The sequence below is a fragment of the Piliocolobus tephrosceles genome, chromosome 10, assembly GCF_002776525.5.
Source record: "Piliocolobus tephrosceles isolate RC106 chromosome 10, ASM277652v3, whole genome shotgun sequence".
NCBI lineage: Eukaryota > Metazoa > Chordata > Mammalia > Primates > Cercopithecidae > Piliocolobus > Piliocolobus tephrosceles.
This window is the reverse complement of record NC_045443.1, coordinates 42,801,028-42,819,002: the sequence shown is the minus strand read 5'-3', so window position 1 is coordinate 42,819,002 and position 17,975 is coordinate 42,801,028. Positions and strand designations below refer to the sequence as shown.

The following is a 17,975-nucleotide window of genomic DNA, read 5'->3' as shown; positions in this document are numbered from 1 at the left end:
TGGGATTATAGTTGCCAACCACCACACCCAGCTAACTTTTGTATTTTTAGTAGAGACAGGGTTTCACTATGTTGACCAGGCTGGTCTCGAACTCCTGACCTAAGGTGATCCACCCGCCTCAGCCTCCCAAACTGCTGGGATTACAGGTATGAGCCACTGCCCGCAACTTCATTTAAGTTTTTCTTATATAGGTCTTACATGTTTCTCATTGTGTTTATTCTTAGATATTATTATAAGTTGGATCTTTTTTCTATTAATTTTAATTGGAATTGCTGGTATCATATTTTAAAATAGTAGATACTAAGTTTTGCATATTTGGCTGGATATTGTGACTTGTATCTATAATTCCAGTGACTCAGGAGGCTGAGGCAGGAGGATCACTTGAGGCCAGGTGTTCGAGACCAGCCTGGGCCACATAGCAAGATCCTCATCTCCACAATAAATAAATAAATAAATAAATAAATAAATAAATAAATATAAATTGTCAGATACAGCAGTACAGTCCCAGCTACTCAGGAGGCTGAGGTGGGAGGATTGATTGAGCTCAGGAGTTTGAGGCTACCGTGAGCTACAATCTCACCACTGCACTGCAGCACAGCCAACACAGTGAGACCCTGACTCTAAACAGAATTAAATAAAAACTTTTTAGCATATTTATATTTTTGGATTCTGTCCACTTTATAGAAGTCTCTCATTAGGTTCAATAGTTTTCCCATTGTTTCTTTGCTTTCCTATTTAACATAAAAGTAGTGATAATTTTCTCTTCTTTTGTCTTTAATGTTGCTAAAACAGAACACCTGAGATCGGGTAATGTATAATAATAAAAAGTTTATTTAGCCAATGGTTCTGCAGGATGGGAAATTCAAGGGGCATGACACCAGCATCTGTTTAGCTTCTGGTGCAGGATTTTGTGCTAGCCCAAAACATGGTGGAAGGTCAAAAGGGAGAAGCAGAGACGTGAAGAGGCAAAATCAGAGGGGTGTCCTGACTTTTGTAACAACCTACTTTCCTGGGAACTAATCCATTCCCAGAGCAGAACTCACTCAACCCCCAAGGGAAGTCATTAGTCTATTAATTACCCTCCGTGACCCAAATGCTTCCCACTAAACCCCAACTCCCAACACTGCCCCACTGGAGATTAAACTATTATTATGAGTTTTGGTGGAGACAAATCAAACCATAGAATCTTTCCAATATTTATACATTTTTCCCTTATGCACTGTCTTCCAAAGCAACGTTCTTTTAAAAAGATAAAACAGAATTATCATATCATCTCTCCAACTGCAGTGGGAAGGACTGTAACACAGGGGTCCCCAACTCTCAGGTAACAGACTGGTACTGACTGACCTGTTAGGAACCAGGCTGCACAGCAGGAGGTGAGTGGCAGGCCAGCGAAACTGTGCTCCACCTCCTGTCAGATCAGCAGTGGCGTTAGATTCTCAAAGGAGCGTGAACTCTACTGTGAACTGTACATGCAAGAGATTTAGGTTGCATGCTCCATATGAGAATCTAATGATGTAATGTAATGCGTTTAAATCATCCTGAAACCGTCCCCGTGCCACAGTCTGTGGAAAAACTGTCTTGGTGCCAAAAAGGTTGGGGACCACTGCTCTAACATTTCACCATTGAGCATAATGTTTGTTTTCTGATTAAATACTCTATCAATTTATTTTCCTCATTTACTGAGATGACCATAAATTTTTTCACACCTGATTTTCAATAATCCTAACATAACCTCCTACATGTTACAATACATTCTTCATTGTAGTGCTGCTGAATTAGCTAATTTCATATTTAGTTATTGATAGTCATAATTAAAGCTGGTCTAGATTAAACTTTGACATAATCTTGGTCAGATTTTATTACAAAATTAATCAGACTACTTTCCATCCTTTTCTAAGCTTTGGATTTTTTTTTCAATCATGAGAATCATTTTTCACTTTTTTTTTTTGGAGACAGAGTCTTAGTCTGTCATCAGGCTGGAGTAAAGTGGTGTGATCTTGGCTCACTGCAACCTCTGCCTCCCAGGTTCAAGCAATTCTCGTGCCTCAGCCTCCCCAGTAGTTCAGTGGTTGGGATTACAGGTGCGCGACACTACCCCGGCTAATTTATTATTTTATTTATTTATTTATTTATTTATTTATTTATTTATTTATTTGCATTTTTAGTAAAGACGGGGCTTCGCCATGCTGCTCAGGCTGGTCTCCAACACCTGAGCTCAAGTGATCCACCCGCCTCAGCCTCCCAAGAACCACTGCACCCAGCCCATTTTTCAATGCTCAAGTTTTTTTCCCTGAGGTTTACTATCTTTTCACTAGGGAAATAATAGAGCCCAACAGGTGAGCCTGCAGACACTGTTGACAAAAAGGACTTTAGTTCAAGTCCTAGTTCTGCCACTTGTTAGTATGTATGACATTAAGCACATTAAAAAGAGTAAATTTTGATTCAAATTTTTGTTTTTGAGACAGAGTCTCGCTCTGTCGCCAAGGCTGGAGTGTAATGGCACGATCTCAGCTCACTGCAACCTCCACCTCCCGGGTTCAAGCGATTCTCCTGCCTCAGCCTCCTGAGTAGCTGGGATTGCAGGCATCTGCCATCACGCCCAGCTAATTTTTGTATTTTTAGTAGAGACGAGGTTTCACCATGTTGACCAGGCCGGTCTTTAACTGCTCACCTCAGGTGATCCACCCACCTCGGCCTCCCAACGTGCTGGGATTACAGGCATGAGCCACCACACCCAGCCTGATTCAGATATTCAAATTTATTAGTATTAGTTTTACTTTACAGGTTTCTCATTTTTTAAATCTCCTCCATATTTATAGCTATGTGTTCTTCTGATACTTAATGTTGTACATTCGTGTTTTCTACTTTGTTTCTAGACTACATTTGCTAGTGAATATTCTATTTTTATCAAATTTTGTAGCATATGCCAAATCCAATTCCATAATTTCAATTTATAGCCCTTCTCATGTGTCATCATTTTAAATCTACTCTCTTTTTAAAAAATACTTACTAGTGTTCCTCCTTCATCCTCAAAATTTCCCCTTCTCTGTAACTTTTATATTAATACTTTTTACACCTCCGGTCTACTGGTCATTTAACAGTTCCTGAGGAAACAGCAAGTTTTATCTTGTACTAGAATTGTTCTTCCCCAACTGGCCCACAAAATACTTGTTCTTCAAAATCTTAATAGATACTGTACCATAAAAGGATTCCATATCAATTAACTCTGAGAAATATGGGTTTAAACAGGTTCCTTTAGCTAAGAGCACTTAAAGTATGTTAATGTGCATTGTGAATCTATAGGATACAATAAGCAGCTTTTGTCAGATTCACAAATCCTTCCTGAAACTCCCACCCACAAACCTATCCATATCTTACAGGCAGTTGGTGAAATACTGCCCTGGGAAATTCAGTCAGCAGCAATCATCTCCATTTTTAAAAGCCTGAAAAGCAGAGTTATGGTGAAGCCCTTCAAACCAATCCAAGTAAAGTACTTCCAAGAAAAATTATAACAGATAAAGTGGAGATTCCTTATCTTGGTGAAAATATATCTATTATTCTTGCAAGACTTGGTACTTACTGGAAGGCTAGCAGGTAATGATCAATGATAATCTGACCAAAACATAATCAACATATTTTAAGGGTTTAGTTATACTAAGCAAGTACTGAGTACTCAATTGATAAAATTTGATGTGCCTTTCTTATATACTTGTAAGTATTTTTCTTATATTCTGATAAACCACAAGCACTGGTAAGATGCCTTTCCTATATATCAACAACTAAGCTGGCCGGGCGCAGTGGCTCACATCTGTAGTCCCAGGACTTTGGGAGGCCGAGCCGAGCAGATCACTTGAGGCCTGGAGCTCAGGACCAGCCTGGCCAACATGGTGAAACCCCATCTCTATGAAAAATACAAAAATTAGCCAGGCATGGTAGTGCACACCTATAATCCTAGCTACTCGGGAGGCTAAGGCATGAGAATCACTTGAACCCAGGAGGCAGGGGTTGCAGTGAGCCAAGATCGCGCCACTGCACTCCAGCCTGGGTGACACACTGAGTGAAGCTCCATCTAAAAAAAAAAAAAAAAAAAAAAAAGTAGTGCAAGTTACAGTCAGGAAGACATTTCTTTTAAAAAAAGTTTCAGTATGTTAAAAATGTACAGAAGTTTAACATGTAAAATACTGAAAATAATTTGGAAAATTTAAGATTAAGGACTAAATATAAAAATATGGAATAAAATATCTTTACTATTATCTTAATAAAATTTTTATTATATCTTATATGATACTTTGAAATTAGCATACTGTGTCTAACTCCAGGATTGATCTAGTAAGTGTATAATTACTCACAGATGATATGTATATACACATAGGTGTATATGTGTATATATGTGTATTAATTTTTTAATGAAATATATAATCAAATCTGTAATGGCCTTATCCTGGCTGATTAATTTCTTCTACTAGGTTTTCATTCTCTTACAATGTGAAGATGGGTCTTCATGGTTGATCAAATGCAACAGAACAGGTTCTTTGTAGCAATACTTAACACTTCTCTAAAGCACTGGTTCTTTAACCAGGACTGATTTTGCCCTCTAGGGTACACTTGGCAATGAAGAGACATTTTTGGTTGTCACAGCAGAGATGAAACCTACTGCATGTAGTAAACAGAGACCAGGGATACTGCTACACATCATACAATGCACAGGACAGCTCTCACAACAAAGAATTTTCCAGCCCAAAATATAAATAGTGCTGAGATTAAGAAATCCTGCTATATATAACTAAGCAGTGTGTCCATTCCCAAAAGGTGTCATGGTTATACAATAAGTATTTTAGGTGCAGAGGCCTATTACTCTTCCTTTCCAAGGCTGCTATATTAATGAATATCACCAAATTATAAACATTTATAGCATAACATCTAAAATGATTTGAGCCAATGAAGTTGTCTGCAACTCAGGAATCTTTAAGAGCAGAGGAAGTATCTAAATTTAGCCACCAATCCTTAAGTCCATACCTTGTTAGTAATTTTGTTTGAAGCTTATCCTCTAGGAAAATTCTCAGTAAGAGCTCATAGGGAAAACATTCCCTGAGGTGTGTGTTTGTTTGTTTTTAACACATCAATAAGATTCTTCATGGGTTTCACACTTGAAACTCATTTGGCTATATAGAAATCCACACATTACCTCTTGGCTCACATTTTCTTTCCTTGAGTATCTTAAATACATTATTCCATTTTCTTCAGGCATAAGGCAGTGCCGTTTAAAAGTCGGATGACAAACTTTTTTTCTTTCTCAGTTATTCAGTCTTTTTGCCTGGTGCCCAGTAAACTGTTTTTTCTTTAAAGTTCACTGATTTTATGTACATTTATATCAGTTGTCATTGTTCTGAGTAAATATTATTAGGTATACAGTGTGCTGTTTCAACACGTAGTTTCAAATTTTTTTTAATTTCAAGAATGTCTTATTATAGTTTTTAGAATTTGTTCTGTTTCCTTGGCATGGTTTTCTTCAGGGACCTCTATTATCCATATATTGTATTATCTTTGTTTTCAATATTGTTTTCTCTTAAATCTTTTAGCAGCCTTTTTTTTTTTAACAACAACAACAACAAAACAATTTCCTTCCCTCAGCTTTGCATAATTAAGTTATACTTGGCTTCACCCATTTGACTTCTGCAACAGGGAGAGAGAGAAAAGATGTCCTTGGCACATCAGATTGGCCTTATGGTGGTCTCTCTCTCCTGGAAGGGCACAACAGATCCTGGGTGAAAAAGAAAACAACAATTTCCTTTCTTCACTTTGTATCGCTTTACACATTACCTGTGCTTTTTTTATTCACTCTTGAATTTCCACTAAATTGAGGCTCATTTCTGAAATTGTATATATGTATTTTTTTGAGATAGAGTCTTGATCTGTCTCCAAGCTGAAGTGCAGTGGCACAATCATGGCTCACTGAAGCCTTGAACTTCTGGACTCAACAATCCTTCTGCCTCAGCCACCCAAGAAGCTAGGACTATAGTCATGCACCACCACAGCCAGCTAAATTTTGTGTGCACATTTTTCCTATTCTTTTCCGAATTCTATCACCTTATTTCTGAGTTTTTAAAATTCCTATTTATATTTTTATGTTTTCTTTCATAACAACATTTTCTTAATTTCTTTTAGCTTGTTTTGAAAGAACAGGTAATAGTACTCATTTGTTTTGGGGGCATGTCTTTCTGACTTGCATTCATGGTCTTTAAGATATTACTTTGCTCCTTTTTTTCTTTTTCCTTTATATTAACTTTCTCTTAGATTTCACTTCTATCATTTTCTGTTACTAATTTTTAAGTGAAATCAATTTTTCTGAACTTCAAGATGGAGGCATGGTCATTCTGTTGTTTTTGGTGGTCTTCAAAAAGCAGCTTGTTTTCACAGATTTTTCTGGTTGTGTTCTCCTCTCCCACTTTCATCTGAATCTTCTCTTTTATCTCTATTGTCCCTGTACTGCTCAATTTGGACTGCATTCCAGCATTTTCCTCTTACTTTGGGTTTTATCCCTAAAGGGAGCTATGGCTGCATAGTTTTGACACTTCATAATCCCTAGATTATGTATATCCCCTTCTACTTTACAACATATTACTTGTACCCATTCTAATTTCACTTGCTTTTCTTAAATCAGTCCACTGTATTTTCTAGTAAGTAGATTATTTTGGGGTTTTCATATTTTCTGGGCCGTCAGACAATCCATTGTTTCTCCATGCTTACTCCCTCATGGAGTCTTACTCTGATTTGGCCCCATTCTCTTGTATTTAAGGCTCATAGAAACATCTCAACATTTAGTTTTTTGCAGACGTTTTGCTTTGCTCTTCAGGCAGGCAGTTTCTAAGAAGGCTCCCAATGATTCCTGATTCCTGCTATTCACGTCACTGTATAATTCTTTCCCCTTGAGTAGAAGATGAACCTACTGACTTGTTTTAAGATCAGAATACAACAGAAGTGATAAGATGTCACTTCTGAGATTAGGTTACATAGACTCAACTTACATCTTGTTCTTTTTCTCTCCCATTTGCTTATTCTGAAGAAAAACAGTTGCCCTACAGTGAGCTGCCCCATGGAGATGCAAAGAATTGAGGGAGGCCCTGCAGCCAACAGCCAGCAAGAAACTAAGACCCTCATTTCAATGGGCCACAGGGAAATTAAGTAATTCTGTGAACAATCACTGAGTGAGTTTGAAAGCAGACTCCTCCCTAGTCAAACTTTGAGATGACTGAAACCCAGGTCAACACCTTGACTGCAGTCTTGATTGCAACAGATTGATTGTGAGAGACTCTTAGCTAGAGTCTAAGCTAGAACTAAATTGTGCCCAGATTCAGAGCTCACAGATACTTTAAGATAATAAATGTCTGTTGTTTTAAGTGCTGGATTCGATGGAAATCTTTGTCAACTGAAAAGCCACATAGGAAAATATGTTTTTAAGTAAGTGCTACATGACTTCATGTCTGACTAAATCCATTTGTATCAATCATACTCATTTTTTAAACTTCTTAACCAAACATCCTGTATAAATTATTTGAATAATTTGTTTTAATAACAAAAATTAGTATTATACTTATACTACATAAATAAGTAGTACATAAATAAATAATACTACTACATAAATAAGTAGTACGATTTCTTTCAGCTCTGTTTTTATGGGAGTGGGGTATTTAGTGAGATGGAAAACTACTTCATAAGTAATTTTAAAAAGAAGTATTACTCTTAAAAGTAAATGTTATATTTTTCTTTAATTTTGGAGGCCAATTTTAACAGCTAAGCAAAGAAAATAATTTCAGCTGGGCACGGTGGCTCACACCTGTAATCCCAACACTTTGGGAGGCTGAGGCAGGTAGATCGCCTGAGGTCAGGGGTTCGAAAACAGCCTGGCCAACAGAGTGAAACCCCACCTCTACTACAAACACAAAAAATTAGCCGGGCGTGGTGGTGGGCGCCTATAATCCCAGTGACTAAGGAGGCTGAGGCAGGAGAATCACTTGAACGTGGGAGGCAGAGGTTGCGGTGAGCCGAGATCGCGCCATTGCATTCCAGCCTAGGCAATAAGAGCGAGATTCCATCTCCAAAAATAATAATAATAATAATAATAATAATTTATATCAATGTACCTTAAAATGTAAACGTACTCTGCTGTTTAGTTACCAGTGAAGCAATTCCTTCTTCCCTTCTGAGATAAATTATAGTATCATTAATTCCAACATGTATTACCATATAAAAATCAGATGCTTTATTTTCTAGCAGCTTGAGTTTCCCAAATGAAAAAAAGCAGATACTAATCACATCACTTTTCATATGAATGAAACTTATACAGAAAACAAAACAGTGCAAAGTACTCCTCCCCAAAAGGCAGGAGTCATTTATCCCAAGTTTTTAAATTCTTGTTTATGGTTATTCTAATTTTCAAGATAAATTCTATTCCCTCGTCCCTAACTGCAGAGTAAGTTACATCAGAGATTGTCACTTTGTATCAGCAATGTCTACAAAGTGTTTGGCACACTGTAAGTGGTTAGTAAATACTTGTTGAATGAGTAAGTCTATCAAAATCTGCTAAACTATAACCAGCATTTATTTAGCATTTACCAGCTACCAGGCAATCTGCTAGGTAAGTACTTTATATGTATTAACTTTCACAATCCTTATAAGAAACTGGTTTTAATCTTATTTAATAGATATGGAAACTGAGGCCTAGAAGTTAGACAATTTATCCAATATAAACATTATAAGCAAATGACATAATCTTAGTAAGTTACTAAAAAGTCTAATTTCAAAGCAGTGCTCTTACATTCCTACATTATAACAGCCATTCCTAAAATCTGATAAATGAGCAAGGATTTATTTTTATATTGAAAAATACTTCTCAGTATGAATTTTCTCTTGCTTTTAAAGCTGCTTTATTTCAATAATATTATTGAATAAATTATTATTTTAATAAAACTGTCAAGTTTTGTTGATTTGGCAAAACTAAAAGATGACAGAAAACTAATGAGAATTACTCTAAAAATCCAAATAATGATCAGAGGCAAGACCTAAAGTTCAAGTGAAAGTCTATTAATCAAATGATGATTCCCAATGGACCCTCTCACCATTACAATGACCAAATATTTCCAAATTTCCTGGCTGTTGACAATGTTCTACTAAATTACATTTTAATTTAAATTGATAAAGTCCAGGTATGATTTTTTAAATGTTCAAATAATCCACTTAAAACCATAATGTAAAATAACATTTTCAGTATTTTGACAATATTTGACAGAACAATTTTTCACAAATGAAATAATAAAGATGTTTAAAATGCAATTATGATACCAACTGGTGACAACAGTATTATTTTATAGACATTTTACATACTGCTAGTGGATGTTAAATTGGATCAGTGTTTCTTACATTAAGAATCTTGAAAACATTTATACTCCCTGACTCACTAATTACCCCTCTAGAAACATAAAAGGAAATAATCAGAAACAGATAAAGATTTACAGATTTATAAATAGATTTATGAACAAGAAGGTTCACCACAAAATTTATAATATTAAAGCAAAAGGGTAACTTAAATGTATGACAATATAAAGAAGTTAAAATTATGACACAAATATGAAGTTATTAAAATCATTTAAAAACTAAAGATATGGAAAAGTTATTGCTTATAATAGGTTAAAAAATTAATAAAGACATGAGTGATGCCAATTTTAAAAATTTATTTTTTAAAATACTGGGAAGAAATAAACCAAAATATTAATTGTAATTATTTTTGAGTGATAGGTCCACATGGGATTTACAGTTTCTTCCAGATATTTTTTCAGATGTTTGCAGGTTTTCTATAATGAACAAGTATCAGCTTTAGAATGAAAAAACAGCCCATTATTTTCCAAAGATTTTAATTTGGATTATTACATAAAATATTATATGATTTGTGAAGTATAATAATATGTAAATGAAGCATCATTTAAAATTTTAAATTAATTAAATAAAAATTAAGTCAAAACTCTGAAAAGACTGATTTTCTCACTAACCTAAGTAAATACACTGTGTAGGAAACTACATATGCTGTATATAACTTCTGAGCAAATATAGATCAATCTAGGCCCTATATAGTCTTTTTCTTATTACTCTCTCTGTAGTCTTTTATTACTTCTCACTCTGCCTTCTCTATCTATATACACACAAAAACAGCACTAAGTACTAACATACATTCAACTTATGAATATTCTTTTTTATTCCTGGCCTCTATCCAGAGTTATGATGAGGTTAGATGCCCTGAAGTTGGGAGTAAAGTGAAAAATAGCAAATTAACACCATAAGAGGTTACCTCTACTCTGCCACCTATATCCTAAATCTATAATAAGGCATTTTCTGGGGGATGGGGGGCAGGGGAAACGGGTATAAACTGGGATTTTAACTATTCCTTTTTTTCTTTTTCTTTCTTTCTTTTTTTTTTTTTTTGAGAAGTCTCACTGCTCACTGCAACCTCTGCCTCCTAGGTTCAAGTGATTCTACTGCCTTGGCCCCCCGAGTAGCTGGGATTACAGGCACCTGCCACGCCCAGCTAATTTTTGTATTTTTAGTAGAGACAGGGTTTCACCATGTTGGCCAGGCTGGTCTAGAACTCCTGACCTCAGGTGACCTGCCTCGGCCTCCCAAAGTGCTGGGATTACAGGTGTGAGCCACTGTGCCTGGCTGGTTTTAACCATTCTTATTAGTAAAATAACTAAATAGTCCAGTTTGTTAAAAATTTTACTTGTTGAATATAATATAAACTTTAAAGATAACAGTCTCTGTACTTAGTCCCTATAATCTATGACAACGCTAAGAAAGGCTAATGTATAATAAGCTAAACTGATACAAAATACAAATTAGTTTACCAGCAAGAATAAAATATGTAGCACCTACTTTGAAAGATAATTAGGGATAGACTCAAGTTAAGACTTTAGTAGTAAAACCTGCCTATAAAAAATTTGACTTACACAGAAAAATTAAGGTCACTAGTTGAAATATCTCAATATTAATGTACTGCTTGTGCATTATTAAGAAGGCCCAAAGATTTGCAAGCTATAGATAATAGCACAGCTCCGTACATTCAATGTGATTGTATCTTCCATATATTATACACAATACACTATCATCTCAATGGCAATTGAGTCATTATGGATAATTAATTAGAGCATTAATACTTATTACACTACAGTTAAATTCTCAAATAGACTGACAGTACTATTATAAGTATCCAAATCTGGAATTATTTTCTACCACTATTTAAAAGAACATCTCTATATAATATATACTATACTATGAACTTTTAGAATATATTTTTAGACTTTTTTTCTTTAAATGATTGCAGTTTTCAGCATACTACCTCTTCTTATATATTATTATCCTAATTTCCATTTTTAAAGTTTCCTTTTTTATATAATACATTTAAAAAACAGAGATGGAGGCTGGGCACAGCGGCTCACGTCCGTAATCCCAGCACTTTGGGAGGCTGAGGCAGGTGGATCACTTGAGGCCATGAGTTTGAGACCAGCCTGGCCAACACAGCAAAACCCCATCTCTACTTAAATAAATAAATAAAACAAATAAACAAGCTGGACATGGTGGTGCGGGCCTGTAATCCCAGCTACCTAGGAGGCTGAAGCACAAGAATTGCTTGAACCTGGGAGGCAGAGGTTGCAGTGAACCAAGATCACGCCACTGTACTCTAGCTTGGACGACCCCGCAAGACTGTCTCAAAAAAAAAAAATAGAGCCGGCATGTCACTATGTTGCCCAGGCTGGTCTCAAACTCATGGGCTCAAACGATCCACCCACCTTAGCCTCCCAAAGTGCTGGGATTATAGGCATGACCCACCACGACCAGCCTCCATTTTTAAAGTTTCTATAGAAGCATATGAATTTTTTTTTTTAAATCCTTTGATTTCATGTCTCAGGAATCTGTTTAACATAGCAGCTCCTCAGTATCAAATGATCATACTCCCACAGTACAAGATTTTAAATTAAATCTCTTGAGGGCTTTTTTAAAATAGTGATTTAAACGAATACCTATCCTGATCCCTTGAATTATTATTTCCAAACTGTCTTTCTTTAAATGCTTCATGTGAGCTATTTGAGTTCAGCCAGAAATTTGGACAGTTTATCTTCCCACAAGTAGTAAGAGTTTAAAATGTGGTAGGAACAAAAGGAGAACAAGAACAAATATACTGGATTAAAACCAAGTGAACTTATTTCAACAAGTCACTCTCTGTAGAGCAGTTCCTAAACAGTAGCAAGGTTCAGAATCAACTGGAGGACCTGTTATAAATAGACTGCTTGGCTGGGCACGGTGGCTCACGCCCGTAGTCCCAGCACTTTGTGAGGCCGAGGTGGGCGGATCACGAGGTCAGGAGATCGAGACCATTCTGGCTAACACAGTGAAATCCAGCTTCTACTAAAATTGCAAAAAATTAGCCGGGCGTGGTGGCGGGGGCCTGTGGTCCCAGCTACTCGGGAGGCTGCGGCAGGAGAACTGTGTGAACCCGGGAGGCAGAGCTTGCAGTGAGCCAAGATGGCGCCACTGCACTCCAGACTGGGCAACAGAGCAAGCCTCCATCTCAGAAAAAAAAAAAAAAAAGAAATAGACTGCTTGGCCGTAACCCCAGAGTTTCTGACTCAGTAGGTGTGAATATTTGCATTTCTAACAAGCTCCCAGATGATGCTGATCCCGCTGGTCTGGGGAACCTCACTTAGAGAATCACTGCTGTAGAGTCTCATGAAGTATACTGTCTGAAATAAAAATTGTAACATGTCAAAAGTTCTCTAATTAGAAACACTTATCTAAATATATGTAAGCAAATACTCTCTTGCCTAACATTGTATGAATTAGTTACTCAAGTAAATTATTTCAGAGGAAAATGGTACCACCAGATTTTCACCAATTATTACAACAATGTAGGTTAAAACATCTTCAAAAGGTTAAGTTTACCTGCTAGAAATTACTAAGATAAGCAACAGCAATAAAGTACTTAAAGCAGCAAAGAGAAAAATACGAGTCCTTAATAACTTATGAAATGAATGAAAGATTAGTTCCTTAGTATATTTAAACTAAATTCTATTTGCATCCATCTGGCAGTAAAATTAACACAGTATGCCCTTTAACACTTTAGACACACCTAAAGTGGAATCATGACTTCACCAAACTACTTACCTCATATGACATTGGCCGAGCTAATGAGTTAAAGTTTCTCCCTTAAAACAGAGTTCCAATATAGCAAAACTTTAAAATGCTTTGTAATGTCATTCTCCCTTCCATGAAACTACTAACGTATCAAATTGTAAGAACAGTAATGAATAAATTTTCAAAACAGAATTCAGGAACTTCTGAGAGAGAAAAAATTTGAAAACTTAAAATTCTTTTCTCACCTGGATTCAGATAGAGTCTTAATGGATGCAATAAGGATGCCCTAACCAAAACCCAAGGACATAAAAGAGCAATGAAGCCTCTTAGATAAAACCACTATTGCACATAGAAATAGACATTCTGGAAGACTGAGTCAGACATAGAGGGCAGTGATCCAAAAATAGTTCTAGGTTTTCTCTGAGATGGCAAACACCGCCACCTTTCTGGAGCTAGACATTCTGGTTGTCAGCTTACGTCCTAAAGTACTAGCATGAAAATATAGTTCAACCAAACACTAAAAGAAAGCATCATTTTCCCTCAAACCTGCAAGAATCATGGCTAAAGGATGAATGCACAATCGCCCCAGGCCAGGGTTTCTCATCCTCAGCACTATTAACATTTCAGGCTGGGTAATTCTTTCTTGTGGGGGGACCATCCTGAGCATTATACATTATTCAGCAGTATCCCTAGCCACTATTCACTAAATGCCAGCAGCATTCCCCAGTTATGACAATCAAAAATATCTCCAGACATTGCCCAATGTTCTCTGTGAAGCAAAACTACCCCTTATTGAGTACTGCCATAGCTCAAAATCAAGAACATCAGTAAATTTAAAATGTTTACAAATAATCTAAGTTTTAGATGGAACAATTCTCTGGCCACAATGCCTCATAAAGCTCAAGTATTCAACAAATGTTAGCCACTATTATTATCATTTTGTATGTGTACATGGCTGCCTAGTGTGTTGGTAGTAACAGGAGTCTGAACTCACTTCCTGTAATAGTTAACAAAAACGTTTAGAAACTTGGGAGGAAGGAATCGTCAGCTTAGAGTACCACCAGTGCTGCATACTGGGACACTCATGGGAAGCCATAATTTATATCCCAAATGGTAAAAAAGTATATCACAATTCATATTAAACACAACACACAAACATGTACACACATGGATACATACACAGAAAGGGGAAAAAGATGCTGAAAGTTGACCTACCAACCTCAAAGTTCTAACACTCAAGTGAGACGCATACAAATGATTTGACAGGTATGATAAGTAAGTTTCCAGGAAAAAGTGATTTTTAAAAATCAGCCAATTCAGCCCCAGCTTATACTCTAAGTTTACACCAAATGATTCAAGGAACATGTAAGGGTCCTTTATTCTTGCAACAGACCTTCACACTAAAAATTAGGTTAACTAAAAATCTGAATACAAGTAATTTAGTAATGTCTTTAAATTACCATTATTATATTAGAACCTAGAAATACAACTAGTATTTGGTATAATCTTATAAACACAAAACCTCACTATTTTTAATTCAGATTCAATAATGAATAATCTGCCTTCACAAGGTTTCCCTCACTCAGGCAATACAATGCCTTTTAAGGAAGTTAAAAGTTGTATAAACTAGTTACAAGATAACTGAATGCAGGAAGCTACTATATATGAAAAAAAGTTTCCACTCAAACCAAGGATCTTAATTTCCAGTCACAGGGGAAGATAAATAACTTACTGCTATTTCCCTAACGCTCTGGTTACCCATTCCCACACCAACTGCTGTAAGAAGGTACATCTGTCCCCAGCTAAGTCTATTTCTTGCAAAAGCTGGCGAATAATCTGTACTAATTTTTCTTTCAATGCTTGGCAGAATTCCCTACTTAAACCATCTGGGCCTTTGCTTTACCTTGTAGGTGGCTTCTTAAAAAAAAATAATAATTCAATCTCTTTATTTGTTATAGGTCTATTTATACTTTTTTTTTTTTTAGTCAATTTCGGTAGTTTGTATCTTTCTACATCTAATCTAAGTTATTTAATTTATTGGCATAGAGCTGCTACTATTCCTTTACACTACTTTTTACTTCTGTAAGATTGGTAGCAGTGTCTCCTATTTCATTTCTAATTCTAGTAATCTGTGTTTTCTTTTTTCTTAGACAATCTAGCTAAACATTTTTTCAAAATTGTTGATATTTTCAAAGAACCAGCTTCTGATTTAACTAATTTTGATTTAACTAGTTTTTCTTTTACTTCATTAATTTCTTCTTGAACCTTTATTATTTCCTTTCTCTGCTTGCTTTAGGTTTAGTATGCTCTTCTTTTTTCAGTGTCTTAAGGTAGATGGCTGTATCAATTTGAAATTTTTATTCTTTTTTAATAGACACAACTACAGATTTTCCTCTAAGCACTACCTTAACTGCACCCATAAGTTTAGTTTATTATTTCTTCATTTTCATTAATCTCATCGTATTTTCCAAATTTACTTCTGATTTCTTCTTTCATCCCCTAGTTACTGCAGGAACATGTTCCATTTCTACATATTTTTAAGTTTCCCAAATTTCTTTCTGTTGGTTGCTAATTTCATTCTATTGTAGTTTGAAAACATGCTTTGTATTATTTCTTTTTAAATGTAATAAGGTTTCTTTTACAGTGTCGCATATGGTGTTTCCTAGAGAATATTCCGTTTGCACTACAGATAAATTCATATTCTGCTACTGTTAGATAGTGTTCTATAAATGTCTGTCTGGTCTGGTTGACTTATAATGCTGTTCAAGTCTAACATTTCTTTGTGGATCATCTGCCTAGTTGTTCTATTCCTTACTGAAAGAGGGGTATTAACGTCTGCAACCATTATTTTTAAATGGTCTATTTGTCCCTTTATCAGTTTTTGCTTCATACTATTTTGGAGCTTTGTTGTTAGATGTTGTTAGATATTTACAATTTACAATTGTTATGTCTTCTTAACAGACTGCAATTTTTTTACCAATATAAAATGTCCCTTTTTAGCTTCGGTAACCTTTTTTAGTTTTAAAGTCTATTTTGCCTGATATTAATATCGCCACTCCAGCTTTCTTATGGTTATGATTTGCATAATAAATCTTTTGTCATCCTTTTATTTTCAATCTATATATTTGAATCTGAAGTGTGTCTCCTGTAGAGAGCATATAGTTGAGTTCTGTACTTTTTACCCAGTCTATCTCCAGCCTCTGCCTTTTTTTAATGTCTGTAAACGGGGTCTTGCTGTGTTACCCAATCTGGCTGTAACTACTGGGCTCAAGCAATCCTCCCACCTCAGTCTCCTGAGTAGCTAGGACTACAGGTGTACTTTACCACACCTGGATTCTAACTTCTGAATTGATTGATTGATCCATTTACATTTATTGTCATTATTGGTATAACGAGATTTTGACCTGCTAATTTACTTTTTGTTCTGTGTGTATCTCACGTTTTTGTTTCTCCATTCCTCCTTTTTTACTGCTTTCTTTTTGCATTACATCAATATTTCCTAATGTAGCATTTGTCATTGATTTTCCTTCGTGTTGCTCTAGGGCTTCCCATATACATCTTATCAGATTCAGCTTCAGATTTATGCTAACTTAATCACACTGAGATGTGAAGATGTTACTCCTATATAGCTCTATTTCCTTTTCCTCCTTTTTGTGATATCATTGTTATATACACCTATAAATGTTATAAGCTGAACAATACTTGTTATAGTTATCACTTTACATAAGTTTATGACTTTTTTAAAAGCTGAGCAAATAAAAAGAGCAAAGGGAGTTTGCTCTTTTTTGTTTCTGGTTCTCTTTGTTCCTGTGGCTTCAAATTACCATCAAGAGTTATTTCCTCAGTTAAGTACAGTTTTGTGTCAACAAATCTCCCTTACACTGTAACTGGCAAATATATTGCATTTTAATGTATATGGGCCCAAAGACATTATATATATATTGTTTACACATTTGCTTTTTAAGACAGGGTCTGGCTCTGTTGCCCAGGCTAGCGTACAGTAGTACAATCATAGTTCACCACAGCCTCAAACTCCTGAGCTCAAGCAATCCTCCCACCTCAGGCTACCAAGTAGCTAGGGCAACAGGCATGCAAGACTGTGCCTAACTAGTTTTAAAAATGTTGTTTTTTTTTTTTTTTTTGTAGAAACAGAGTCTTGCTATGTTGCCCAGGCTGGTCTCAAACTCCTGGCCTCTGGCGATCTACCTGCCTCAACTTCCCAAGGTACTAGGATTACAGGTTTCAGCCACCACACCCAGCTCACAATTGCTTTTTTTTTTTTTTTTTTTTTTTTTGAGATGGACTCTCACTCTCTTGCCCAGGTGGAGTGCAGTGGCACGATCTCAGCTTACTGCAACCTCAGCCTCCCGGGCTCAAGCAATTCTCCTGCCTCAGCCTCCTGAGTAGCTGGGATCACAGGCATGCATCACCACCCCCGGCTAATTTTTGTATTTTTAGTAGAGATGGGGTTTCACCACTGCGCCCATCAATTAAGAAATGGAAAAGAAATATGCACTTATACTATCTTTTATAATTATATAATTACCTTTGCTGGTGGTGCTTTTTGTCAATTTTGTGTGTGTGGATTTAAATTATAATGTGGGATCGCTGGCTTTCAGTCCAAAAAAGTTCCTTTAGTACCTCTTATTGGTGGTGACAGGAGGCAGTCAAATGCCAGGCAGATAGGAATGCATCCCTGGTGAAATCCCAACTCCAAGCCAAAGAAAGTTTCAAGCCTGAAAGCCAAGCTACAAGTCACATCCATGGACTGGATTGAGAACTCGTCTTCCCATTTG

General features: G+C 36.1%; 1 protein-coding gene and 1 non-coding gene across 3 annotated transcripts in view; one reads left to right on the top strand and one right to left on the bottom strand.

The window, feature by feature from the left end:
- ARID2 (AT-rich interaction domain 2) overlaps window positions 1-17,975 on the bottom strand; it is a 186,272-nt gene that overhangs the window by 127,200 nt on the left and 41,097 nt on the right. The gene's annotated exons all lie outside the window — the stretch shown is intronic.
- LOC111555307 lies at window positions 5,625-5,763 on the top strand. The gene has a single exon (XR_002735490.1). It is a non-coding gene; the product is annotated as a small nucleolar RNA SNORA64/SNORA10 family (small nucleolar RNA).